Source organism: Phyllobates terribilis, unplaced genomic scaffold (assembly GCF_046119375.1).
Source record: "Phyllobates terribilis strain yellow unplaced genomic scaffold, ASM4611937v1 Scaffold_9__5_contigs__length_417890890, whole genome shotgun sequence".
In the NCBI taxonomy this organism is placed as follows: domain Eukaryota; kingdom Metazoa; phylum Chordata; class Amphibia; order Anura; family Dendrobatidae; genus Phyllobates; species Phyllobates terribilis.
Window position 1 is genome coordinate 300,958,347 of NW_027362769.1, and position 25,995 is coordinate 300,984,341.

Genomic DNA, 25,995 nt, shown 5'->3' on the forward strand with positions numbered 1-25,995 from the left:
CCCCCTCGTCTACATGACCAAGTTAAAATTAGGAGGTAAGATCTCATGAGGATTTTAAGCTGTCAGGGTGTTTTTGCTGAAGATTGTATAAAGGCTTTTGGCAGTGTGGCCTCATCTCATCTCCTAGAGTATCTATTGTCTAAAGTTAGATTAGGACAAACCTTATCAGAAATGAACCAGTGCAAAGGGTTTTAATAGCAACTTATCAATCATTCCTAATTGTTTCTACTTTTGGCACTGCAGTGGCATTCTTTCAATCTGTCTATTCTGTCTCATGACTGGGAAGCAAAACAAGTCCCAATTTCCAGCTGTGATAAAAGATGGATCATTTAATTATGGAACTTCAAATCCCAAGCCCTTGTTCTCGATACAGCTTCTGTCGCATTCTGCAAATTTGTCATGGTCCTTTTCGAGAATGCTCTACAAAAAATACTCGGTTTCTTAATTGCCATGACTGAGAGCGATATCTTATTCAATGCTTCTGCTGTGCGTGGAATGGAACTGAAGCTCAATGTTGTTTTGCTCAATTAACCACTTGAAATTATCGATTAGTGACAAAATTTTCCCTGGCTTTCCCGTCCTCACCAGCTTGTGGTGCTGTGGCTTAGGTGGTTAAAGTGCCTGTCTAGTAAACAGGAGATCCTGAGTTCAAATCTCAGCAGTGCCTTCTTTTCATCTTCTCAGTATGAAGCTTTCCATCCTCATAGTGGGACAACATCAAATTGGCCTTTGCTAAGTCTCTGTGATAGTGCAATAGTGGGAGTAAGAATCTGCTATAAGTGCTAAAGAGGAAGAAATATGGAATCAAGCATGAAAAAAGTAAAACCAGTGAACTTTATTTTACTATTTTGAAATGCCTCCTCCTTACGTATCTGACTCTCTAAGCAAAGTTTGATAGCAGCCTTCTTGAATGGTAGAAGATTTAAACTTTCATGTTTGAAGAATTCATTGCTTGGGCAGAAAATAAAACCTTGAGCTGGAAACTTAAAAGAATCAGAAAAGAAATAGGACAGATTGAATTCAAAGCCATGCATGCATAGCTCAATCTCTTAACTGCATTGTTAATGTATCATCTTAACTATGCAGCCAACTTGCCTGCATGAACATGTAGAAACCAGACGATAGTACTATAGCAGCTTTCTTGAAAGAGAAAAGAATCAACTTTCATGCTTGAAGTATACACCATTTTGCCTAAAAATGAAAGCCAATCTTGTCAAAGTGAAAGAAGCATATTATACCGATGAGGATGGGATTCAAACCCATGCATGCAGAGCACAATGGATTAGCAGTCCATCGCCTTAACCACTCGGCCCCCTCGTCTACATGACCAAGTTAAAATTAGGAGGTAAGATCTCATGAGGATTTTAAGCTGTCAGGGTGTTTTTGCTGAAGATTGTATAAAGGCTTTTGGCAGTGTGGCCTCATCTCATCTCCAAGAGTATCTATTGTCTAAAGTTAGATTAGGACAAACCTTATCAGAAATGAACCAGTGCAAAGGGTTTTAATAGCAACTTATCAATCATTCCTAATTGTTTCTACTTTTGGCACTGCAGTGGCATTCTTTCAATCTGTCTATTCTGTCTCATGACTGGGAAGCAAAACAAGTCCCAATTTCCAGCTGTGATAAAAGATGGATCATTTAATTATGGAACTTCAAATCCCAAGCCCTTGTTCTCGATACAGCTTCTGTCGCATTCTGCAAATTTGTCATGGTCCTTTTCGAGAATGCTCTACAAAAAATACTCGGTTTCTTAATTGCCATGACTGAGAGCGATATCTTATTCAATGCTTCTGCTGTGCGTGGAATGGAACTGAAGCTCAATGTTGTTTTGCTCAATTAACCACTTGAAATTATCGATTAGTGACAAAATTTTCCCTGGCTTTCCCGTCCTCACCAGCTTGTGGTGCTGTGGCTTAGTTGGTTAAAGTGCCTGTCTAGTAAACAGGAGATCCTGAGTTCAAATCTCAGCAGTGCCTTCTTTTCATCTTCTCAGTATGAAGCTTTCTATCCTCATAGTGGGACAACATCAAATTGGCCTTTGCTAAGTCTCTGTGATAGTGCAATAGTGGGAGTAAGAATCTGCTATAAGTGCTAAAGAGGAAGAAATATGGAATCAAGCATGAAAAAAGTAAAACCAGTGGATTTTATTTTACTATTTTGAAATGCCTCCTCCTTACGTATCTGACTCTCTAAGCAAAGTTTGATAGCAGCCTTCTTGAATGGTAGAAGATATAATCTTTCGTGTTTGAAGAATTCATTGCTTGGGCAGAAAATAAAACCTTGAGCTGGAAACTTAAAAGAATCAGAAAAGAAATAGGACAGATTGAATTCAAATCCATGCATGCATAGCTCAATCTCTTAACTGCATTGTTAATGTACCATCTTAACTACGCAGCCAACTTGCCTGCATGAACATGTAGAAACCAGACGATAGTACTATAGCAGCTTTCTTGAAAGAGAAAAGAATCAACTTTCATGCTTGAAGTATACACCATTTTGCTTAAAATGAGAGCCAATCTTGTCAAATGGAAAGAAGCAGATTATACCGACGAGGATGGGACTCGAACCCATGCATGCAGAGCACAATGGATTAGCAGTCCATCGCCTTAACCACTTGGCCACCTCGTCTACATGACCAAGTCTAAATTAGGAGGTAAGATCTCATGAGGATTTTAAGCTGTCAGGGTGTTTTTGCTGAAGATTGTATAAAGGCTTTTGGCAGTGTGGCCTCATCTCATCTCCTAGAGTATCTATTGTCTAAAGTTAGATTAGGACAAACCTTATCAGAAATGAACCAGTGCAAAGGGTTTTAATAGCAACTTATCAATCATTCCTAATTGTTTCTACTTTTGGCACTGCAGCGGCATTCTTTCAATCTGTCTGTTCTGTCTCATGACTGGGAAGCAAAACAAGTCCCAATTTCCAGCTGTGATAAAAGATGGATCATTTAATTATGGAACTTCAAATCCCAAGCCCTTGTTCTCGATACAGCTTCTGTCGCATTCTGCAAATTTGTCATGGTCCTTTTCGAGAATGCTCTTCAAAAAATACTCGGTTTCTTAATTGCCATGACTGAGAGTGACATCTTATTCAATGCTTCTGCTGTGCGTGGAATGGAACTGAAGCTCAATGTTGTTTTGCTCAATTAACCACTTGAAATTATCGATTAGTGACTAAATCTTCCCTGGCTTTCCCGTCCTCACCAGCTTGTGGTGCTGTGGCTTAGTTGGTTAAAGCGCCTGTCTAGTAAACAGGAGATCCTGAGTTCAAATCTCAGCAGTGCCTTCTTTTCATCTTCTCAGTATGAAGCTTTCTATCCTCATAGTGGGACAACATCAAATTGGCCTTAGCTAAGTCTCTGTGATAGTGCAATAGTGGGAGTAAGAATCTGCTATAAGTGCTAAAGAGGAAGAAAGATGGAATCAAGCATGAAAAAAGTAAAACCAGTGGATTTTATTTTACTATTTTGAAATGCCTCCTCCTTACGTCTCTGACTCTCTAAGCAAAGTTTGATAGCAGCCTTCTTGAATGGTAGAAGATTTAAACTTTCATGTTTGAAGAATTCATTGCTTGGGCAGAAAATAAAACCTTGAGCTGGAAACTTAAAAGAATCAGAAAAGAAATAGGACAGATTGAATTCAAAGCCATGCATGCATAGCTCAATCTCTTAACTGCATTGTTAATGTATCATCTTAACTATGCAGCCAACTTGCCTGCATGAACATGTAGAAACCAGACGATAGTACTATAGCAGCTTTCTTGAAAGAGAAAAGAATCAACTTTCATGCTTGAAGTATACACCATTTTGCCTAAAAATGAAAGCCAATCTTGTCAAAGTGAAAGAAGCAGATTATACCGATGAGGATGGGATTCAAACCCATGCATGCAGAGCACAATGGATTAGCAGTCCATCGCCTTAACCACTCGGCCCCCTTGTCTACATGACCAAGTTAAAATTAGGAGGTAAGATCTCATGAGGATTTTAAGCTGTCAGGGTGTTTTTGCTGAAGATTGTATAAAGGCTTTTGGCAGTGTGGCCTCATCTCATCTCCTAGAGTATCTATTGTCTAAAGTTAGATTAGGACAAACCTTATCAGAAATGAACCAGTGCAAAGGGTTTTAATAGCAACTTATCAATCATTCCTAATTGTTTCTACTTTTGGCACTGCAGTGGCATTCTTTCAATCTGTCTATTCTGTCTCATGACTGGGAAGCAAAACAAGTCCCAATTTCCAGCTGTGATAAAAGATGGATCATTTAATTATAGAACTTCAAATCCCAAGCCCTTGTTCTCGATACAGCTTCTGTCGCATTCTGCAAATTTGTCATGGTCCTTTTCGAGAATGCTCTACAAAAAATACTCGGTTTCTTAATTGCCATGACTGAGAGCGATATCTTATTCAATGCTTCTGCTGTGCGTGGAATGGAACTGAAGCTCAATGTTGTTTTGCTCAATTAACCACTTGAAATTATCGATTAGTGACAAAATTTTCCCTGGCTTTCCCGTCCTCACCAGCTTGTGGTGCTGTGGCTTAGTTGGTTAAAGTGCCTGTCTAGTAAACAGGAGATCCTGAGTTCAAATCTCAGCAGTGCCTTCTTTTCATCTTCTCAGTATGAAGCTTTCTATCCTCATAGTGGGACAACATCAAATTGGCCTTTGCTAAGTCTCTGTGATAGTGCAATAGTGGGAGTAAGAATCTGCTATAAGTGCTAAAGAGGAAGAAATATGGAATCAAGCATGAAAAAAGTAAAACCAGTGGATTTTATTTTACTATTTTGAAATGCCTCCTCCTTACGTATCTGACTCTCTAAGCAAAGTTTGATAGCAGCCTTCTTGAATGGTAGAAGATATAATCTTTCGTGTTTGAAGAATTCATTGCTTGGGCAGAAAATAAAACCTTGAGCTGGAAACTTAAAAGAATCAGAAAAGAAATAGGACAGATTGAATTCAAATCCATGCATGCATAGCTCAATCTCTTAACTGCATTGTTAATGTACCATCTTAACTACGCAGCCAACTTGCCTGCATGAACATGTAGAAACCAGACGATAGTACTATAGCAGCTTTCTTGAAAGAGAAAAGAATCAACTTTCATGCTTGAAGTATACACCATTTTGCTTAAAATGAAAGCCAATCTTGTCAAATGGAAAGAAGCAGATTATACCGACGAGGATGGGACTCGAACCCATGCATGCAGAGCACAATGGATTAGCAGTCCATCGCCTTAACCACTCGGCCACCTCGTCTACATGACCAAGTCTAAATTAGGAGGTAAGATCTCGTGAGGATTTTAAGCTGTCAGGGTGTTTTTGCTGAAGATTGTATAAAGGCTTTTGGCAGTGTGGCCTCATCTCATCTCCTAGAGTATCTATTGTCTAAAGTTAGATTGGGACAAACCTTATCAGAAATGAACCAGTGCAAAGGGTTTTAATAGCAACTTATCAATCATTCCTAATTGTTTCTACTTTTGGCACTGCAGCGGCATTCTTTCAATCTGTCTGTTCTGTCTCATGACTGGGAAGCAAAACAAGTCCCAATTTCCAGCTGTGATAAAAGATGGATCATTTAATTATGGAACTTCAAATCCCAAGCCCTTGTTCTCGATACAGCTTCTGTCGCATTCTGCAAATTTGTCATGGTCCTTTTCGAGAATGCTCTTCAAAAAATACTCGGTTTCTTAATTGCCATGACTGAGAGTGACATCTTATTCAATGCTTCTGCTGTGCGTGGAATGGAACTGAAGCTCAATGTTGTTTTGCTCAATTAACCACTTGAAATTATCGATTAGTGACTAAATCTTCCCTGGCTTTCCCGTCCTCACCAGCTTGTGGTGCTGTGGCTTAGTTGGTTAAAGCGCCTGTCTAGTAAACAGGAGATCCTGAGTTCAAATCTCAGCAGTGCCTTCTTTTCATCTTCTCAGTATGAAGCTTTCTATCCTCATAGTGGGACAACATCAAATTGGCCTTAGCTAAGTCTCTGTGATAGTGCAATAGTGGGAGTAAGAATCTGCTATAAGTGCTAAAGAGGAAGAAAGATGGAATCAAGCATGAAAAAAGTAAAACCAGTGGATTTTATTTTACTATTTTGAAATGCCTCCTCCTTACGTATCTGACTCTCTAAGCAAAGTTTGATAGCAGCCTTCTTGAATGGTAGAAGATTTAAACTTTCATGTTTGAAGAATTCATTGCTTGGGCAGAAAATAAAACCTTGAGCTGGAAACTTAAAAGAATCAGAAAAGAAATAGGACAGATTGAATTCAAAGCCATGCATGCATAGCTCAATCTCTTAACTGCATTGTTAATGTATCATCTTAACTATGCAGCCAACTTGCCTGCATGAACATGTAGAAACCAGACGATAGTACTATAGCAGCTTTCTTGAAAGAGAAAAGAATCAACTTTCATGCTTGAAGTATACACCATTTTGCCTAAAAATGAAAGCCAATCTTGTCAAAGTGAAAGAAGCAGATTATACCGATGAGGATGGGATTCAAACCCATGCATGCAGAGCACAATGGATTAGCAGTCCATCGCCTTAACCACTCGGCCCCCTCGTCTACATGACTAAGTTAAAATTAGGAGGTAAGATCTCATGAGGATTTTAAGCTGTCAGTGTGTTTTTGCTGATGATTGTATAAAGGCTTTTGGCAGTGTGGCCTCATCTCATCTCCTAGAGTATCTATTGTCTAAAGTTAGATTAGGACAAACCTTATCAGAAATGAACCAGTGCAAAGGGTTTTAATAGCAACTTATCAATCATTCCTAATTGTTTCTTCTTTTGGCACTGCAGTGGCATTCTTTCAATCTGTCTATTCTGTCTCATGACTGGGAAGCAAAACAAGTCCCAATTTCCAGCTGTGATAAAAGATGGATCATTTAATTATGGAACTTCAAATCCCAAGCCCTTGTTCTCGATACAGCTTCTGTCGCATTCTGCAAATTTGTCATGGTCCTTTTCGAGAATGCTCTACAAAAAATACTCGGTTTCTTAATTGCCATGACTGAGAGCGACATATTATTCAATGCTTCTGCTGTGCGTGGAATGGAACTGAAGCTCAATGTTGTTTTGCTCAATTAACCACTTGAAATTATCGATTAGTGACAAAATTTTACCTGGCTTTGCTGTCCTCACCAGCTTGTGGTGCTGTGGCTTAGTTGGTTAAAGTGCCTGTCTAGTAAACAGGAGATCCTGAGTTCAAATCTCAGCAGTGCCTTCTTTTCATCTTCTCAGTATGAAGCTTTCCATCCTCATAGTGGGACAACATCAAATTGGCCTTTGCTAAGTCTCTGTGATAGTGCAATAGTGGGAGTAAGAATCTGCTATAAGTGCTAAAGAGGAAGAAATATGGAATCAAGCATGAAAAAAGTAAAACCAGTGGATTTTAATTTACTATTTTGAAATGCCTCCTCCTTACGTATCTGACTCTCTAAGCAAAGTTTGATAGCAGCCTTCTTGAATGGTAGAAGATATAATCTTTCATGTTTGAAGAATTCATTGCTTGGGCAGAAAATAAAACCTTGAGCTGGAAACTTAAAAGAATCAGAAAAGAAATAGGACAGATTGAATTCAAATCCATGCATGCATAGCTCAATCTCTTAACTGCATTGTTAATGTACCATCTTAACTACGCAGCCAACTTGCCTGCATGAACATGTAGAAACCAGACGATAGTACTATAGCAGCTTTCTTGAAAGAGAAAAGAATCAACTTTCATGCTTGAAGTATACACCATTTTGCCTAAAATGAAAGCCAATCTTGTCAAATGGAAAGAAGCAGATTATACCGACGAGGATGGGACTCGAACCCATGCATGCAGAGCACAATGGATTAGCAGTCCATCGCCTTAACCACTCGGCCACCTCGTCTACATGACCAAGTCTAAATTAGGAGGTAAGATCTCATGAGGATTTTAAGCTGTCAGGGTGTTTTTGCTGAAGATTGTATAAAGGCTTTTGGCAGTGTGGCCTCATCTCATCTCCTAGAGTATCTATTGTCTAAAGTTAGATTAGGACAAACCTTATCAGAAATGAACCAGTGCAAAGGGTTTTAATAGCAACTTATCAATCATTCCTAATTGTTTCTACTTTTGGCACTGCAGCGGCATTCTTTCAATCTGTCTGTTCTGTCTCATGACTGGGAAGCAAAACAAGTCCCAATTTCCAGCTGTGATAAAAGATGGATCATTTAATTATGGAACTTCAAATCCCAAGCCCTTGTTCTCGATACAGCTTCTGTCGCATTCTGCAAATTTGTCATGGTCCTTTTCGAGAATGCTCTTCAAAAAATACTCGGTTTCTTAATTGCCATGACTGAGAGTGACATCTTATTCAATGCTTCTGCTGTGCGTGGAATGGAACTGAAGCTCAATGTTGTTTTGCTCAATTAACCACTTGAAATTATCGATTAGTGACTAAATCTTCCCTGGCTTTCCCGTCCTCACCAGCTTGTGGTGCTGTGGCTTAGTTGGTTAAAGCGCCTGTCTAGTAAACAGGAGATCCTGAGTTCAAATCTCAGCAGTGCCTTCTTTTCAACATCTCAGTATGAAGCTTTCTATCCTCATAGTGGGACAACATCAAATTGGCCTTTGCTAAGTCTCTGTGATAGTGCAATAGTGGGAGTAAGAATCTGCTATAAGTGCTAAAGAGGAAGAAAGATGGAATCAAGCATGAAAAAAGTAAAACCAGTGGATTTTATTTTACTATTTTGAAACGCCTCCTCCTTACGTATCTGACTCTCTAAGCAAAGTTTGATAGCAGCCTTCTTGAATGGTAGAAGATTTAAACTTTCATGTTTGAAGAATTCATTGCTTGGGCAGAAAATAAAACCTTGAGCTGGAAACTTAAAAGAATCAGAAAAGAAATAGGACAGATTGAATTCAAAGCCATGCATGCATAGCTCAATCTCTTAACTGCATTGTTAATGTATCATCTTAACTATGCAGCCAACTTGCCTGCATGAACATGTAGAAACCAGACGATAGTACTATAGCAGCTTTCTTGAAAGAGAAAAGAATCAACTTTCATGCTTGAAGTATACACCATTTTGCCTAAAAATGAAAGCCAATCTTTTCAAAGTGAAAGAAGCAGATTATACCGATGAGGGTGGGATTCAAACCCATGCATGCAGAGCACAATGGATTAGCAGTCCATCGCCTTAACCACTCGGCCCCCTCGTCTACATGACCAAGTTAAAATTAGGAGGTAAGATCTCATGAGGATTTTAAGCTGTCAGTGTGTTTTTGCTGATGATTGTATAAAGGCTTTTGGCAGTGTGGCCTCATCTCATCTCCTAGAGTATCTATTGTCTAAAGTTAGATTAGGACAAACCTTATCAGAAATGAACCAGTGCAAAGGGTTTTAATAGCAACTTATCAATCATTCCTAATTGTTTCTTCTTTTGGCACTGCAGTGGCATTCTTTCAATCTGTCTATTCTGTCTCATGACTGGGAAGCAAAACAAGTCCCAATTTCCAGCTGTCATAAAAGATGGATCATTTAATTATGGAACTTCAAATCCCAAGCCCTTGTTCTCGATACAGCTTCTGTCGCATTCTGCAAATTTGTCATGGTCCTTTTCGAGAATGCTCTACAAAAATACTCGGTTTCTTAATTGCCATGACTGAGAGCGACATCTTATTCAATGCTTCTGCTGTGCGTGGAATGGAACTGAAGCTCAATGTTGTTTTGCTCAATTAACCACTTGAAATTATCGATTAGTGACAAAATTTTACCTGGCTTTCCTGTCCTCACCAGCTTGTGGTGCTGTGGCTTAGTTGGTTAAAGTGCCTGTCTAGTAAACAGGAGATCCTGAGTTCAAATCTCAGCAGTGCCTTCTTTTCATCTTCTCAGTATGAAGCTTTCCATCCTCATAGTGGGACAACATCAAATTGGCCTTTGCTAAGTCTCTGTGATAGTGCAATAGTGGGAGTAAGAATCTGCTATAAGTGCTAAAGAGGAAGAAATATGGAATCAAGCATGAAAAAAGTAAAACCAGTGTATTTTATTTTACTATTTTGAAATGCCTCCTCCTTACGTATCTGACTCTCTAAGCAAAGTTTGATAGCAGCCTTCTTGAATGGTAGAAGATATAATCTTTCATGTTTGAAGAATTCATTGCTTGGGCAGAAAATAAAACCTTGAGCTGGAAACTTAAAAGAATCAGAAAAGAAATAGGACAGATTGAATTCAAATCCATGCATGCATAGCTCAATCTCTTAACTGCATTGTTAATGTATCATCTTAACTATGCAGCCAACTTGCCTGCATGAACATGTAGAAACCAGACGATAGTACTATAGCAGCTTTCTTGAAAGAGAAAAGAATCAACTTTCATGCTTAAAGTATACACCATTTTGCCTAAAAATGAAAGCCAATCTTGTCAAAGTGAAAGAAGCAGATTATACCGATGAGGGTGGGATTCAAACCCATGCATGCAGAGCACAATGGATTAGCAGTCCATCGCCTTAACCACTCGGCCCCCTCGTCTACATGACCAAGTTAAAATTAGGAGGTAAGATCTCATGAGGATTTTAAGCTGTCAGTGTGTTTTTGCTGATGATTGTATAAAGGCTTTTGGCAGTGTGGCCTCATCTCATCTCCTAGAGTATCTATTGTCTAAAGTTAGATTAGGACAAACCTTATCAGAAATGAACCAGTGCAAAGGGTTTTAATAGCAACTTATCAATCATTCCTAATTGTTTCTTCTTTTGGCACTGCAGTGGCATTCTTTCAATCTGTCTATTCTGTCTCATGACTGGGAAGCAAAACAAGTCCCAATTTCCAGCTGTGATAAAAGATGGATCATTTAATTATGGAACTTCAAATCCCAAGCCCTTGTTCTCGATACAGCTTCTGTCGCATTCTGCAAATTTGTCATGGTCCTTTTCGAGAATGCTCTACAAAAAATACTCGGTTTCTTAATTGCCATGACTGAGAGCGACATCTTATTCAATGCTTCTGCTGTGCGTGGAATGGAACTGAAGCTCAATGTTGTTTTGCTCAATTAACCACTTGAAATTATCGATTAGTGACAAAATTTTACCTGGCTTTCCTGTCCTCACCAGCTTGTGGTGCTGTGGCTTAGTTGGTTAAAGTGCCTGTCTAGTAAACAGGAGATCCTGAGTTCAAATCTCAGCAGTGCCTTCTTTTCATCTTCTCAGTATGAAGCTTTCCATCCTCATAGTGGGACAACATCAAATTGGCCTTTGCTAAGTCTCTGTGATAGTGCAATAGTGGGAGTAAGAATCTGCTATAAGTGCTAAAGAGGAAGAAAGATGGAATCAAGCATGAAAAAAGTAAAACCAGTGGATTTTATTTTACTATTTTGAAATGCCTCCTCCTTACGTATCTGACTCTCTAAGCAAAGTTTGATAGCAGCCTTCTTGAATGGTAGAAGATATAAAGTTTCATGTTTGAAGAATTCATTGCTTGGGCAGAAAATAAAACCTTGAGCTGGAAACTTAAAAGAATCAGAAAAGAAATAGGACAGATTGAATTCAAAGCCATGCATGCATAGCTCAATCTCTTAACTGCATTGTTAATGTATCATCTTAACTATGCAGCCAACTTGCCTGCATGAACATGTAGAAACCAGACGATAGTACTATAGCAGCTTTCTTGAAAGAGAAAAGAATCAACTTTCATGCTTGAAGTATACACCATTTTGCCTAAAAATGAAAGCCAATCTTGTCAAAGTGAAAGAAGCAGATTATACCGATGAGAATGGGATTCAAACCCATGCATGCAGAGCACAATGGATTAGCAGTCCATCGCCTTAACCACTCGGCCCCCTCGTCTACATGACCAAGTTAAAATTAGGAGGTAAGATCTCATGAGGATTTTAAGCTGTCAGTGTGTTTTTGCTGATGATTGTATAAAGGCTTTTGGCAGTGTGGCCTCATCTCATCTCCTAGAGTATCTATTGTCTAAAGTTAGATTAGGACAAACCTTATCAGAAATGAACCAGTGCAAAGGGTTTTAATAGCAACTTATCAATCATTCCTAATTGTTTCTTCTTTTGGCACTGCAGTGGCATTCTTTCAATCTGTCTATTCTGTCTCATGACTGGGAAGCAAAACAAGTCCCAATTTCCAGCTGTGATAAAAGATGGATCATTTAATTATGGAACTTCAAATCCCAAGCCCTTGTTCTCGATACAGCTTCTGTCGCATTCTGCAAATTTGTCATGGTCCTTTTCGAGAATGCTCTACAAAAAATACTCGGTTTCTTAATTGCCATGACTGAGAGCGACATCTTATTCAATGCTTCTGCTGTGCGTGGAATGGAACTGAAGCTCAATGTTGTTTTGCGCAATTAACCACTTGAAATTATCGATTAGTGACTAAATCTTCCCTGGCTTTCCCGTCCTCACCAGCTTGTGGTGCTGTGTCTTAGTTGGTTAAAGCGCCTGTCTAGTAAACAGGAGATCCTGAGTTCACATCTCAGCAGTGCCTTCTTTTCATCTTCTCACTATGAAGCTTTCCATCCTCATAGTGGGACAACATCAAATTGGCCTTTGCTAAGTCTCTGTGATAGTGCAATAGTGGGAGTAAGAATCTGCTATAAGTGCTAAAGAGGAAGAAATATGGAATCAAGCATGAAAAAAGTAAAACCAGTGGATTTTATTTTACTATTTTGAAATGCCTCCTCCTTACGTATCTGACTCTCTAAGCAAAGTTTGATAGCAGCCTTCTTGAATGGTAGAAGATATAATCTTTCATGTTTGAAGAATTCATTGCTTGGGCAGAAAATAAAACCTTGAGCTGGAAACTTAAAAGAATCAGAAAAGAAATAGGACAGATTGAATTCAAATCCATGCATGCATAGCTCAATCTCTTAACTGCATTGTTAATGTACCATCTTAACTACGCAGCCAACTTGCCTGCATGAACATGTAGAAACCAGACGATAGTACTATAGCAGCTTTCTTGAAAGAGAAAAGAATCAACTTTCATGCTTGAAGTATACACCATTTTGCCTAAAATAAAAGCCAATCTTGTCAAATGGAAAGAAGCAGATTATACCGACGAGGATGGGACTCGAACCCATGCATGCAGAGCACAATGGATTAGCAGTCCATCGCCTTAACCACTCGGCCACCTCGTCTACATGACCAAGTTTAAATTAGGAGGTAAGATCTCATGAGGATTTTAAGCTGTCAGGGTGTTTTTGCTGAAGATTGTATAAAGGCTTTTGGCAGTGTGGCCTCATCTCATCTCCTAGAATATCTATTGTCTAAAGTTAGATTAGGACAAACTTTATCAGAAATGAACCAGTGCAAAGGGTTTTAATAGCAACTTATCAATCATTCCTAATTGTTTCTACTTTTGGCACTGCAGCGGCATTCTTTCAATCTGTCTGTTCTGTCTCATGACTTGGAAGCAAAACAAGTCCCAATTTCCAGCTGTGATAAAAGATGGATCATTCAATTATGGAACTTCAAATCCCAAGCCCTTGTTCTCGATACAGCTTCTGTCGCATTCTGCAAATTTGTCATGGTCCTTTTCGAGAATGCTCTTCAAAAAATACTCGGTTTCTTAATTGCCATGACTGAGAGCGACATTTTTTTCAATGCTTCTGCTGTGCTTGGAATGGAACTGAAGCTCAATGTTGTTTTGCGCAATTAACCACTTGAAATTATCGATTAGTGACTAAATCTTCCCTGGCTTTCCCGTCCTCACCAGCTTGTGGTGCTGTGTCTTAGTTGGTTAAAGCGCCTGTCTAGTAAACAGGAGATCCTGAGTTCAAATCTCAGCAGTGCCTTCTTTTCATCTTCTCACTATGAAGCTTTCTATCCTCATAGTGGGACAACATCAAATTGGCCTTTGCTAAGTCTCTGTGATAGTGCAATAGTGGGAGTAAGAATCTGCTATAAGTGCTAAAGAGGAAGAAAGATGGAATCAAGCATGAAAAAAGTAAAACCAGTGGATTTTATTTTACTATTTTGAAATGCCTCCTCCTTACGTATCTGACTCTCTAAGCAAAGTTTGATAGCAGCCTTCTTGAATGGTAGAAGATTTAAACTTTCATGTTTGAAGAATTCATTGCTTGGGCAGAAAATAAAACCTTGAGCTGGAAACTTAAAAGAATCAGAAAAGAAATAGGACAGATTGAATTCAAAGCCATGCATGCATAGCTCAATCTCTTAACTGCATTGTTAATGTACCATTTTAACTACGCAGCCAACTTGCCTGCATGAACATGTAGAAACCAGACGATAGTACTATAGCAGCTTTCTTGAAAGAGAAAAGAATCAACTTTCATGCTTGAAGTATACACCATTTTGCCTAAAAATGAAAGCCAATCTTGTCAAATGGAAAGAAGCAGATTATACCGACGAGGATGGGACTCGAACCCATGCATGCAGAGCACAATGGATTAGCAGTCCATCACCTTAACCACTCGGCCACCTCGTCTACATGACCAAGTCTAAATTAGGAGGTAAGATCTCATGAGGATTTTAAGCTGTCAGGGTGTTTTTGCTGAAGATTGTATAAAGGCTTTTGGCAGTGTGGCCTCATCTCATCTCCTAGAGTATCTATTGTCTAAAGTTAGATTAGGACAAACCTTATCAGAAATGAACCAGTGCAAAGGGTTTTAATAGCAACTTATCAATCATTCCTAATTGTTTCTACTTTTGGCACTGCAGCGGCATTCTTTCAATCTGTCTATTCTGTCTCATGACTGGGAAGCAAAACAAGTCCCAATTTCCAGCTGTGATAAAAGATGGATCATTTAATTATGGAACTTCAAATCCCAAGCCCTTGTTCTCGATACAGCTTCTGTCGCATTCTGCAAATTTGTCATGGTCCTTTTCGAGAATGCTCTTCAAAAAATACTCGGTTTCTTAATTGCCATGACTGAGAGCGACATCTTATTCAATGCTTCTGCTGTGCGTGGAATGGAACTGAAGCTCAATGTTGTTTTGCTCAATTAACCACTTGAAATTATCGATTAGTGACTAAATCTTCCCTGGCTTTCCCGTCCTCACCAGCTTGTGGTGCTGTGGCTTAGTTGGTTAAAGCGCCTGTCTAGTAAACAGGAGATCCTGAGTTCAAATCTCAGCAGTGCCTTCTTTTCATCTTCTCAGTATGAAGCTTTCTATCCTCATAGTGGGACAACATCAAATTGGCCTTTGCTAAGTCTCTGTGATAGTGCAATAGTGGGAGTAAGAATCTGCTATAAGTGCTAAAGAGGAAGAAAGATGGAATCAAGCATGAAAAAAGTAAAACCAGTGGATTTTATTTTACTATTTTGAAATGCCTCCTCCTTACGTATCTGACTCTCTAAGCAAAGTTTGATAGCAGCCTTCTTGAATGGTAGAAGATTTAAACTTTCATGTTTGAAGAATTCATTGCTTGGGCAGAAAATAAAACCTTGAGCTGGAAACTTAAAAGAATCAGAAAAGAAATAGGACAGATTGAATTCAAAGCCATGCATGCATAGCTCAATCTCTTAACTGCATTGTTAATGTACCATCTTAACTACGCAGCCAACTTGCCTGCATGAACATGTAGAAACCAGACGATAGTACTATAGCAGCTTTCTTGAAAGAGAAAAGAATCAACTTTCATGCTTGAAGTATACACCATTTTGCCTAAAAATGAAAGCCAATCTTATCAAAGTGAAACAAACAGATTATACCGATGAGGATGGGATTCAAACACATGCATGCAGAGCACAATGGATTAGCAGTCCATCGCCTTAACCACTCGGCCCCCTCGTCTACATGACAAAGTTAAAATTAGGAGGTAAGATCTCATGAGGATTTTAAGCTGTCAGGGTGTTTTTGCTGAAGATTGTATAAAGGCTTTTGGCAGTGTGGCCTCATCTCATCTCCTAGAGTATCTATTGTCTAAAGTTAGATTAGGACAAACCTTATCAGAAATGAACCAGTGCAAAGGGTTTTAAAAGCAACTTATCAATCATTCCTAATTGTTTCTACTTTTGGCACTGCAGTGGCATTCTTTCAATCTGTCTATTCTGTCTCATAACTGGGAAGCAAAACAAGTCCCAATTTCCAGCTGTGATAAAAGATGGATCATTTAATTATGGAACTTCAAATCCCAAGCCCTTGTTCTCGATACAGCTTCTGTCGCATTCTGCAAATTTGTCATGGTCCTTTTCGAGAATGGTCTACAAAAAATACTCGATTTCTTAATTGCCATGACTGAGAGCGATATCTTATTCAATGCTTCTGCTGTGCGTGGAATGGAACTGAAGCTCAATGTTGTTTTGCGCAATTAACCACTTGAAATTATCGATTAGTGACTAAATCTTCCCTGGCTTTCCCGTCCTCACCAGCTTGTGGTGCTGTGTCTTAGTTGGTTAAAGCGCCTGTCTAGTAAACAGGAGATCCTGAGTTCAAATCTCAGCAGTGCCTTCTTTTCATCTTCTCAGTATGAAGCTTTCTATCCTCATAGTGGGACAACATCAAATTGGCCTTTGCTAAGTCTCTGTGATAGTGCAATAGTGGGAGTAAGAATCTGCTATAAGTGCTAAAGAGGAAGAAAGATGGAATCAAGCATGAAAAAAGTAAAACCAGTGGATTTTATTTTACTATTTTGAAATGCCTCCTCCTTACGTATCTGACTCTCTAAGCAAAGTTTGATAGCAGCCTTCTTGAATGGTAGAAGATATAATCTTTCATGTTTGAAGAATTCATTGCTTGGGCAGAAATTAAAACCTTGAGCTGGAAACTTAAAAGAATCAGAAAAGAAATAGGACAGATTGAATTCAAATCCATGCATGCATAGCTCAATCTCTTAACTGCATTGTTAATGTACCATCTTAACTACGCAGCCAACTTGCCTGCATGAACATGTAGAAACCAGACGATAGTACTATAGCAGCTTTCTTGAAAGAGAAAAGAATCAACTTTCATGCTTGAAGTATACACCATTTTGCCTAAAATGAAAGCCAATCTTGTCAAATGGAAAGAAGCAGATTATACTGACGAGGATGGGATTCGAACCAATGCATGCAGAGCACAATGGATTAGCAGTCCATCGCCTTAAACACTCGGCCACCTCGTCTACATGACCAAGTCTAAATTAGGAGGTAAGATCTCATGAGGATTTTAAGCTGTCAGGGTGTTTTTGCTGAAGATTGTATAAAGGCTTTTGGCAGTGTGGCCTCATCTCATCTCCTAGAGTATCTATTGTCTAAAGTTAGATTAGGACAAACCTTATCAGAAATGAACCAGTGCAAAGGGTTTTAATAGCAACTTATCAATCATTCCTAATTGTTTCTACTTTTGGCACTGCAGCGGCATTCTTTCAATCTGTCTGTTCTGTCTCATGACTGGGAAGCAAAACAAGTCCCAATTTCCAGCTGTGATAAAAGATGGATCATTTAATTATGGAACTTCAAATCCCAAGCCCTTGTTCTCGATACAGCTTCTGTCGCATTCTGCAAATTTGTCATGGTCCTTTTCGAGAATGCTCTTCAAAAAATACTCGGTTTCTTAATTGCCATGACTGAGAGCGACATTTTATTCAATGCTTCTGCTGTGCTTGGAATGGAACTGAAGCTCAATGTTGTTTTGCGCAATTAACCACTTGAAATTATCGATTAGTGACTAAATCTTCCCTGGCTTTCCCGTCCTCACCAGCTTGTGGTGCTGTGTCTTAGTTGGTTAAAGCGCCTGTCTAGTAAACAGGAGATCCTGAGTTCAAATCTCAGCAGTGCCTTCTTTTCATCTTCTCACTATGAAGCTTTCTATCCTCATAGTGGGACAACATCAAATTGGCCTTTGCTAAGTCTCTGTGATAGTGCAATAGTGGGAGTAAGAATCTGCTATAAGTGCTAAAGAGGAAGAAAGATGGAATCAAGCATGAAAAAAGTAAAACCAGTGGATTTTATTTTACTATTTTGAAATGCCTCCTCCTTACGTATCTGACTCTCTAAGCAAAGTTTGATAGCAGCCTTCTTGAATGGTAGAAGATTTAAACTTTCATGTTTGAAGAATTCATTGCTTGGGCAGAAAATAAAACCTTGAGCTGGAAACTTAAAAGAATCAGAAAAGAAATAGGACAGATTGAATTCAAAGCCATGCATGCATAGCTCAATCTCTTAACTGCATTGTTAATGTACCATCTTAACTACGCAGCCAACTTGCCTGCATGAACATGTAGAAACCAGACGATAGTACTATAGCAGCTTTCTTGAAAGAGAAAAGAATCAACTTTCATGCTTGAAGTATACACCATTTTGCCTAAAATGAAAGCCAATCTTGTCAAATGGAAAGAAGCAGATTATACCGACGAGGATGGGATTCGAACCAATGCATGCAGAGCACAATGGATTAGCAGTCCATCACCTTAACCACTCGGCCACCTCGTCTACATGACCAAGTCTAAATTAGGAGGTAAGATCTCATGAGGATTTTTAGCTGTCAGGGTGTTTTTGCTGAAGATTGTATAAAGGCTTTTGGCAGTGTGGCCTCATCTCATCTCCTAGAGTATCTATTGTCTAAAGTTAGATTAGGACAAACCTTATCAGAAATGAACCAGTGCAAAGGGTTTTAATAGCAACTTATCAATCATTCCTAATTGTTTCTACTTTTGGCACTGCAGCGGCATTCTTTCAATCTGTCTGTTCTGTCTCATGACTGGGAAGCAAAACAAGTCCCAATTTCCAGCTGTGATAAAAGATGGATCATTTAATTATGGAACTTCAAATCCCAAGCCCTTGTTCTCGATACAGCTTCTGTCGCATTCTGCAAATTTGTCATGGTCCTTTTCGAGAATGCTCTTCAAAAAATACTCGGTTTCTTAATTGCCATGACTGAGAGCGACATTTTATTCAATGCTTCTGCTGTGCTTGGAATGGAACTGAAGCTCAATGTTGTTTTGCGCAATTAACCACTTGAAATTATCGATTAGTGACTAAATCTTCCCTGGCTTTCCCGTCCTCACCAGCTTGTGGTGCTGTGTCTTAGTTGGTTAAAGCGCCTGTCTAGTAAACAGGAGATCCTGAGTTCAAATCTCAGCAGTGCCTTCTTTTCATCTTCTCACTATGAAGCTTTCTATCCTCATAGTGGGACAACATCAAATTGGCCTTTGCTAAGTCTCTGTGATAGTGCAATAGTGGGAGTAAGAATCTGCTATAAGTGCTAAAGAGGAAGAAAGATGGAATCAAGCATGAAAAAAGTAAAACCAGTGGATTTTATTTTACTATTTTGAAATGCCTCCTCCTTACGTATCTGACTCTCTAAGCAAAGTTTGATAGCAGCCTTCTTGAATGGTAGAAGATTTAAACTTTCATGTTTGAAGAATTCATTGCTTGGGCAGAAATTAAAACCTTGAGCTGGAAACTTAAAAGAATCAGAAAAGAAATAGGACAGATTGAATTCAAAGCCATGCATGCATAGCTCAATCTCTTAACTGCATTGTTAATGTACCATCTTAACTACGCAGCCAACTTGCCTGCATGAACATGTAGAAACCAGACGATAGTACTATAGCAGCTTTCTTGAAAGAGAAAAGAATCAACTTTCATGCTTGAAGTATACACCATTTTGCCTAAAAATGAAAGCCAATCTTATCAAAGTGAAAGAAACCGATTATACCGATGAGGATGGGATTCAAACCCATGCATGCAGAGCACAATGGATTAGCAGTCCATCGCCTTAACCACTCGGCCCCCTCGTCTACATGACCAAGTTAAAATTAGGAGGTAAGATCTCATGAGGATTTTAAGCTGTCAGGGTGTTTTTGCTGAAGATTGTATAAAGGCTTTTGGCAGTGTGGCCTCATCTCATCTCCTAGAGTATCTATTGTCTAAAGTTAGATTAGGACAAACCTTATCAGAAATGAACCAGTGCAAAGGGTTTTAATAGCAACTTATCAATCATTCCTAATTGTTTCTACTTTTGGCACTGCAGTGGCATTCTTTCAATCTGTCTATTCTGTCTCATGACTGGGAAGCAAAACAAGTCCCAATTTCCAGCTGTGATAAAAGATGGATCATTTAATTATGGAACTTCAAATCCCAAGCCCTTGTTCTCGATACAGCTTCTGTCGCATTCTGCAAATTTGTCATGGTCCTTTTCGAGAATGCTCTTCAAAAAATACTCGGTTTCTTAATTGCCATGACTGAGAGTGACATTTTATTCAATGCTTCTGCTGTGCTTGGAATGGAACTGAAGCTCAATGTTGTTTTGCGCAATTAACCACTTGAAATTATCGATTAGTGACTAAATCTTCCCTGGCTTTCCCGTCCTCACCAGCTTGTGGTGCTGTGTCTTAGTTGGTTAAAGCGCCTGTCTAGTAAACAGGAGATCCTGAGTTCAAATCTCAGCAGTGCCTTCTTTTCATCTTCTCACTATGAAGCTTTCTATCCTCTTAGTGGGACAACATCAAATTGGCCTTTGCTAAGTCTCTGTGATAGTGCAATAGTGGGAGTAAGAATCTGCTATAAGTGCTAAAGAGGAAGAAAGATGGAATCAAGCATGAAAAAAGTAAAACCAGTGGATTTTATTTTACTATTTTGAAATGCCTCCTCCTTACGTATCTGACTCTCTAAGCAAAGTTTGATAGCAGCCTTCTTGAATGGTAGAAGATTTAAACTTTCATGTTTGAAGAATTCATTGCTTGGGCAGAAATTAAAACCTTGAGCTGGAAACTTAAAAGAATCAGAAAAGAAATAGGACAGATTGAATTCAAAGCCATGCATGCATAGCTCAATCTCTTAACTGCATTGTTAATGTACCATCTTAACTACGCAGCCAACTTGCCTGCATGAACATGTAGAAACCAGACGATAGTACTATAGCAGCTTTCTTGAAAGAGAAAAGAATCAACTTTCATGCTTGAAGTATACACCATTTTGCCTAAAAATGAAAGCCAATCTTATCAAAGTGAAAGAAACCGATTATACCGATGAGGATGGGATTCAAACCCATGCATGCAGAGCACAATGGATTAGCAGTCCATCGCCTTAACCACTCGGCCCCCTCGTCTACATGACCAAGTTAAAATTAGGAGGTAAGATCTCATGAGGATTTTAAGCTGTCAGGGTGTTTTTGCTGAAGATTGTATAAAGGCTTTTGGCAGTGTGGCCTCATCTCATCTCCTAGAGTATCTATTGTCTAAAGTTAGATTAGGACAAACCTTATCAGAAATGAACCAGTGCAAAGGGTTTTAATAGCAACTTATCAATCATTCCTAATTGTTTCTACTTTTGGCACTGCAGTGGCATTCTTTCAATCTGTCTATTCTGTCTCATGACTGGGAAGCAAAACAAGTCCCAATTTCCAGCTGTGATAAAAGATGGATCATTTAATTATGGAACTTCAAATCCCAAGCCCTTGTTCTCGATACAGCTTCTGTCGCATTCTGCAAATTTGTCATGGTCCTTTTCGAGAATGCTCTACAAAAAATACTCGGTTTCTTAATTGCCATGACTGAGAGCGATATCTTATTCAATGCTTCTGCTGTGCGTGGAATGGAACTGAAGCTCAATGTTGTTTTGCTCAATTAACCACTTGAAATTATCGATTAGTGACAAAATTTTCCCTGGCTTTCCCGTCCTCACCAGCTTGTGGTGCTGTGTCTTAGTTGGTTAAAGCGCCTGTCTAGTAAACAGGAGATCCTGAGTTCAAATCTCAGCAGTGCCTTCTTTTCATCTTCTCACTATGAAGCTTTCTATCCTCATAGTGGGACAACATCAAATTGGCCTTTGCTAAGTCTCTGTGATAGTGCAATAGTGGGAGTAAGAATCTGCTATAAGTGCTAAAGAGGAAGAAAGATGGAATCAAGCATGAAAAAAGTAAAACCAGTGGATTTTATTTTACTATTTTGAAATGCCTCCTCCTTACGTATCTGACTCTCTAAGCAAAGTTTGATAGCAGCCTTCTTGAATGGTAGAAGATTTAAACTTTCATGTTTGAAGAATTCATTGCTTGGGCAGAAAATAAAACCTTGAGCTGGAAACTTAAAAGAATCAGAAAAGAAATAGAACAGATTGAATTCAAAGCCATGCATGCATAGCTCAATCTCTTAACTGCATTGTTAATGTACCATCTTAACTACGCAGCCAACTTGCCTGCATGAACATGTAGAAACCAGACGATAGTACTATAGCAGCTTTCTTGAAAGAGAAAAGAATCAACTTTCATGCTTGAAGTATACACCATTTTGCCTAAAATGAAAGCCAATCTTGTCAAATGGATAGAAGCAGATTATACCGACGAGGATGGGATTCAAACCCATGCATGCAGAGCACAATGGATTAGCAGTCCATCGCCTTAACCACTCGGCCACCTACATGACCAAGTCTAAATTAGGAGGTAAGATCTCATGAGGATTTTAAGCTGTCAGGGTGTTTTTGCTGAAGATTGTATAAAGGCTTTTGGCAGTGTGGCTTCATCTCATCTCCTAGAGTATCTATTGTCTAAAGTTAGATTAGGACAAACCTTATCAGAAATGAACCAGTGCAAAGGGTTTTAATAGCAACTTATCAATCATTCCTAATTGTTTCTACTTTTGGCACTGCAGCGGCATTCTTTCAATCTGTCTGTTCTGTCTCATGACTGGGAAGCAAAACAAGTCCCAATTTCCAGCTGTGATAAAAGATGGATCATTTAATTATGGAACTTCAAATCCCAAGCCCTTGTTCTCGATACAGCTTCTGTCGCATTCTGCAAATTTGTCATGGTCCTTTTCGAGAATGCTCCTCAAAAAATACTCGGTTTCTTAATTGCCATGACTGAGAGCGACATTTTATTCAATGCTTCTGCTGTGCTTGGAATGGAACTGAAGCTCAATGTTGTTTTGAGCAATTAACCACTTGAAATTATCGATTAGTGACTAAATCTTCCCTGGCTTTCCCGTCCTCACCAGCTTGTGGTGCTGTGTCTTAGTTGGTTAAAGCGCCTGTCTAGTAAACAGGAGATCCTGAGTTCAAATCTCAGCAGTGCCTTCTTTTCATCTTCTCAGTATGAAGCTTTCTATTCTCATAGTGGGACAACATCAAATTGGCCTTTGCTAAGTCTCTGTGATAGTGCAATAGTGGGAGTAAGAATCTGCTATAAGTGCTAAAGAGGAAGAAAGATGGAATCAAGCATGAAAAAAGTAAAACCAGTGGATTTTATTTTACTATTTTGAAATGCCTCCTCCTTACGTATCTGACTCTCTAAGCAAAGTTTGATAGCAGCCTTCTTGAATGGTAGAAGATTTAAACTTTCATGTTTGAAGAATTCATTGCTTGGGCAGAAAATAAAACCTTGAGCTGGAAACTTAAAAGAATCAGAAAAGAAATAGGACAGATTGAATTCAAAGCCATGCATGCATAGCTCAATCTCTTAACTGCATTGTTAATGTACCATCTTAACTACGCAGCCAACTTGCCTGCATGAACATGTAGAAACCAGACGATAGTACTATAGCAGCTTTCTTGAAAGAGAAAAGAATCAACTTTCATGCTTGAAGTATACACCATTTTGCCTAAAAATGAAAGCCAATCTTGTCAAAGTGAAAGAAGCAGATTATACCGATGAGGATGGGATTCAAACCCATGCATGCAGAGCACAATGGATTAGCAGTCCATCGCCTTAACCACTCGGCCCCCTCGTCTACATGACCAAGTTAAAATTAGGAGGTAAGATCTCATGAGGATTTTAAGCTGTCAGGGTGTTTTTGCTGAAGATTGTATAAAGGCTTTTGGCAGTGTGGCCTCATCTCATCTCCTAGAGTATCTATTGTCTAAAGTTAGATTAGGACAAACCTTATCAGAAATGAACCAGTGCAAAGGGTTTTAATAGCAACTTATCAATCATTCTTAATTGTTTCTACTTTTGGCACTGCAGTGGCATTCTTTCAATCTGTCTATTCTGTCTCATGACTGGGAAGCAAAACAAGTCCCAATTTCCAGCTGTGATAAAAGATGGATCATTTAATTATGGAACTTCAAATCCCAAGCCCTTGTTCTCGATACAGCTTCTGTCGCATTCTGCAAATTTGTCATGGTCCTTTTCGAGAATGCTCTTCAAAAAATACTCGGTTTCTTAATTGCCATGACTGAGAGCGACATCTTATAGAATGCTTCTGCTGTGCGTGGAATGGAACTGAAGCTCAATGTTGTTTTGCTCAATTAACCACTTGAAATTATCGATTAGTGACAAAATTTTCCCTGGCTTTCCCATCCTCACCAGCTTGTGGTGCTGTGGCTTAGTTGGTTAAAGTGCCTGTCTAGTAAACAGGAGATCCTGAGTTCAAATCTCAGCAGTGCCTTCTTTTCATCTTCTCAGTATGAAGCTTTCCATCCTCATAGTGGGACAACATCAAATTGGCCTTTGCTAAGTCTCTGTGATAGTGCAATAGTGGGAGTAAGAATCTGCTATAAGTGCTAAAGAGGAAGAAATATGGAATCAAGCATGAAAAAAGTAAAACCAGTGGATTTTATTTTACTATTTTGAAATGCCTCCTCCTTACGTATCTGACTCTCTAAGCAAAGTTTGATAGCAGCCTTCTTGAATGGTAGAAGATTTAAACTTTCATGTTTGAAGAATTCATTGCTTGGGCAGAAAATAAAACCTTGAGCTGGAAACTTAAAAGAATCAGAAAAGAAATAGGACAGATTGAATTCAAAGCCATGCATGCATAGCTCAATCTCTTAACTGCATTGTTAATGTACCATCTTAACTACGCAGCCAACTTGCCTGCATGAACATGTAGAAACCAGACGATAGTACTATAGCAGCTTTCTTGAAAGAGAAAAGAATCAACTTTCATGCTTGAAGTATACACCATTTTGCCTAAAATGAAAGCCAATCTTGTCAAATGGAAAGAAGCAGATTATACCGACGAGGATGGAACTCGAACGCATGCATGCAGAGCACAATGGATTAGCAGTCCATCGCCTTAACCACTCGGCCACCTCGTCTACATGACCAAGTCTAAATTAGGAGGTAAGATCTCATGAGGATTTTAAGCTGTCAGGGTGTTTTTGCTGAAGATTGTATAAAGGCTTTTGGCAGTGTGGCCTCATCTCATCTCCTAGAGTATCTATTGTCTAAAGTTAGATTAGGACAAACCTTATCAGAAATGAACCAGTGCAAAGGGTTTTAATAGCAACTTATCAATCATTCCTAATTGTTTCTACTTTTGGCACTGCAGCGGCATTCTTTCAATCTGTCTATTCTGTCTCATGACTGGGAAACAAAACAAGTCCCAATTTCCAGCTGTGATAAAAGATGGATCATTTAATTATGGAACTTCAAATCCCAAGCCCTTGTTCTCGATACAGCTTCTGTCGCATTCTGCAAATTTGTCATGGTCCTTTTCGAGAATGCTCTTCAAAAAATACTCGGTTTCTTAATTGCCATGACTGAGAGCGACATCTTATTCAATGCTTCTGCTGTGCTTGGAATGGAACTGAAGCTCAATGTTGTTTTGCGCAATTAACCACTTGAAATTATCGATTAGTGACTAAATCTTCCCTGGCTTTCCCGTCCTCACCAGCTTGTGGTGCTGTGGCTTAGTTGGTTAAAGCGCCTGTCTAGTAAACAGGAGATCCTGAGTTCAAATCTCAGCAGTGCCTTCTTTTCATCTTCTCAGTATGAAGCTTTCTATCCTCATAGTGGGACAACATCAAATTGGCCTTTGCTAAGTCTCTGTGATAGTGCAATAGTGGGAGTAAGAATCTGCTATAAGTGCTAAAGAGGAAGAAAGATGGAATCAAGCATGAAAAAAGTAAAACCAGTGGATTTTATTTTACTATTTTGAAATGCCTCCTCCTTACGTATCTGACTCTCTAAGCAAAGTTTGATAGCAGCCTTCTTGAATGGTAGAAGATTTAAACTTTCATGTTTGAAGAATTCATTGCTTGGGCAGAAAATAAAACCTTGAGCTGGAAACTTAAAATAATCAGAAAAGAAATAGGACAGATTGAATTCAAAGCCATGCATGCATAGCTCAATCTCTTAACTGCATTGTTAATGTACCATCTTAACTACGCAACCAACTTGCCTGCATGAACATGTAGAAACCAGA

At 39.0% G+C, this 25,995-nt stretch overlaps 27 non-coding genes across 27 annotated transcripts; 19 read left to right on the plus strand and 8 right to left on the minus strand.

Annotated features, from left to right (window-relative positions):
- Positions 1 to 593: 593 nt before the first annotated feature.
- TRNAT-AGU (transfer RNA threonine (anticodon AGU)) lies at positions 594 to 667 on the plus strand. The gene has a single exon. It is a non-coding gene; the product is annotated as a tRNA-Thr (tRNA).
- A 1,236-nt stretch (positions 668 to 1,903) lies between these two features.
- On the plus strand, positions 1,904 to 1,977 carry TRNAT-AGU (transfer RNA threonine (anticodon AGU)). Its single transcript has one exon. It is a non-coding gene; the product is annotated as a tRNA-Thr (tRNA).
- Positions 1,978 to 2,547: 570 nt separating this feature from the next.
- TRNAS-GCU (transfer RNA serine (anticodon GCU)) lies at positions 2,548 to 2,629 on the minus strand. Its single transcript has one exon. It is a non-coding gene; the product is annotated as a tRNA-Ser (tRNA).
- A 583-nt stretch (positions 2,630 to 3,212) lies between these two features.
- TRNAT-AGU (transfer RNA threonine (anticodon AGU)) lies at positions 3,213 to 3,286 on the plus strand. The gene has a single exon. It is a non-coding gene; the product is annotated as a tRNA-Thr (tRNA).
- Positions 3,287 to 4,522: 1,236 nt separating this feature from the next.
- TRNAT-AGU (transfer RNA threonine (anticodon AGU)) lies at positions 4,523 to 4,596 on the plus strand. The gene has a single exon. It is a non-coding gene; the product is annotated as a tRNA-Thr (tRNA).
- Positions 4,597 to 5,166: 570 nt separating this feature from the next.
- TRNAS-GCU (transfer RNA serine (anticodon GCU)) lies at positions 5,167 to 5,248 on the minus strand. Its single transcript has one exon. It is a non-coding gene; the product is annotated as a tRNA-Ser (tRNA).
- A 583-nt stretch (positions 5,249 to 5,831) lies between these two features.
- On the plus strand, positions 5,832 to 5,905 carry TRNAT-AGU (transfer RNA threonine (anticodon AGU)). Its single transcript has one exon. It is a non-coding gene; the product is annotated as a tRNA-Thr (tRNA).
- Positions 5,906 to 7,141: 1,236 nt separating this feature from the next.
- Positions 7,142 to 7,215, plus strand: TRNAT-AGU (transfer RNA threonine (anticodon AGU)). Its single transcript has one exon. It is a non-coding gene; the product is annotated as a tRNA-Thr (tRNA).
- A 570-nt stretch (positions 7,216 to 7,785) lies between these two features.
- On the minus strand, positions 7,786 to 7,867 carry TRNAS-GCU (transfer RNA serine (anticodon GCU)). Its single transcript has one exon. It is a non-coding gene; the product is annotated as a tRNA-Ser (tRNA).
- Positions 7,868 to 8,450: 583 nt separating this feature from the next.
- TRNAT-AGU (transfer RNA threonine (anticodon AGU)) lies at positions 8,451 to 8,524 on the plus strand. Its single transcript has one exon. It is a non-coding gene; the product is annotated as a tRNA-Thr (tRNA).
- A 1,235-nt stretch (positions 8,525 to 9,759) lies between these two features.
- Positions 9,760 to 9,833, plus strand: TRNAT-AGU (transfer RNA threonine (anticodon AGU)). The gene has a single exon. It is a non-coding gene; the product is annotated as a tRNA-Thr (tRNA).
- A 1,236-nt stretch (positions 9,834 to 11,069) lies between these two features.
- Positions 11,070 to 11,143, plus strand: TRNAT-AGU (transfer RNA threonine (anticodon AGU)). The gene has a single exon. It is a non-coding gene; the product is annotated as a tRNA-Thr (tRNA).
- A 1,880-nt stretch (positions 11,144 to 13,023) lies between these two features.
- TRNAS-GCU (transfer RNA serine (anticodon GCU)) lies at positions 13,024 to 13,105 on the minus strand. Its single transcript has one exon. It is a non-coding gene; the product is annotated as a tRNA-Ser (tRNA).
- Positions 13,106 to 13,688: 583 nt separating this feature from the next.
- TRNAT-AGU (transfer RNA threonine (anticodon AGU)) lies at positions 13,689 to 13,762 on the plus strand. The gene has a single exon. It is a non-coding gene; the product is annotated as a tRNA-Thr (tRNA).
- A 571-nt stretch (positions 13,763 to 14,333) lies between these two features.
- TRNAS-GCU (transfer RNA serine (anticodon GCU)) lies at positions 14,334 to 14,415 on the minus strand. Its single transcript has one exon. It is a non-coding gene; the product is annotated as a tRNA-Ser (tRNA).
- Positions 14,416 to 14,998: 583 nt separating this feature from the next.
- Positions 14,999 to 15,072, plus strand: TRNAT-AGU (transfer RNA threonine (anticodon AGU)). Its single transcript has one exon. It is a non-coding gene; the product is annotated as a tRNA-Thr (tRNA).
- Positions 15,073 to 16,308: 1,236 nt separating this feature from the next.
- Positions 16,309 to 16,382, plus strand: TRNAT-AGU (transfer RNA threonine (anticodon AGU)). Its single transcript has one exon. It is a non-coding gene; the product is annotated as a tRNA-Thr (tRNA).
- A 570-nt stretch (positions 16,383 to 16,952) lies between these two features.
- On the minus strand, positions 16,953 to 17,034 carry TRNAS-GCU (transfer RNA serine (anticodon GCU)). Its single transcript has one exon. It is a non-coding gene; the product is annotated as a tRNA-Ser (tRNA).
- A 583-nt stretch (positions 17,035 to 17,617) lies between these two features.
- On the plus strand, positions 17,618 to 17,691 carry TRNAT-AGU (transfer RNA threonine (anticodon AGU)). The gene has a single exon. It is a non-coding gene; the product is annotated as a tRNA-Thr (tRNA).
- Positions 17,692 to 18,261: 570 nt separating this feature from the next.
- Positions 18,262 to 18,343, minus strand: TRNAS-GCU (transfer RNA serine (anticodon GCU)). The gene has a single exon. It is a non-coding gene; the product is annotated as a tRNA-Ser (tRNA).
- Positions 18,344 to 18,926: 583 nt separating this feature from the next.
- TRNAT-AGU (transfer RNA threonine (anticodon AGU)) lies at positions 18,927 to 19,000 on the plus strand. The gene has a single exon. It is a non-coding gene; the product is annotated as a tRNA-Thr (tRNA).
- Positions 19,001 to 20,236: 1,236 nt separating this feature from the next.
- On the plus strand, positions 20,237 to 20,310 carry TRNAT-AGU (transfer RNA threonine (anticodon AGU)). The gene has a single exon. It is a non-coding gene; the product is annotated as a tRNA-Thr (tRNA).
- A 1,236-nt stretch (positions 20,311 to 21,546) lies between these two features.
- Positions 21,547 to 21,620, plus strand: TRNAT-AGU (transfer RNA threonine (anticodon AGU)). The gene has a single exon. It is a non-coding gene; the product is annotated as a tRNA-Thr (tRNA).
- Positions 21,621 to 22,850: 1,230 nt separating this feature from the next.
- Positions 22,851 to 22,924, plus strand: TRNAT-AGU (transfer RNA threonine (anticodon AGU)). Its single transcript has one exon. It is a non-coding gene; the product is annotated as a tRNA-Thr (tRNA).
- Positions 22,925 to 24,160: 1,236 nt separating this feature from the next.
- On the plus strand, positions 24,161 to 24,234 carry TRNAT-AGU (transfer RNA threonine (anticodon AGU)). Its single transcript has one exon. It is a non-coding gene; the product is annotated as a tRNA-Thr (tRNA).
- Positions 24,235 to 24,804: 570 nt separating this feature from the next.
- TRNAS-GCU (transfer RNA serine (anticodon GCU)) lies at positions 24,805 to 24,886 on the minus strand. Its single transcript has one exon. It is a non-coding gene; the product is annotated as a tRNA-Ser (tRNA).
- Positions 24,887 to 25,469: 583 nt separating this feature from the next.
- On the plus strand, positions 25,470 to 25,543 carry TRNAT-AGU (transfer RNA threonine (anticodon AGU)). Its single transcript has one exon. It is a non-coding gene; the product is annotated as a tRNA-Thr (tRNA).
- Positions 25,544 to 25,995: the final 452 nt, after the last annotated feature.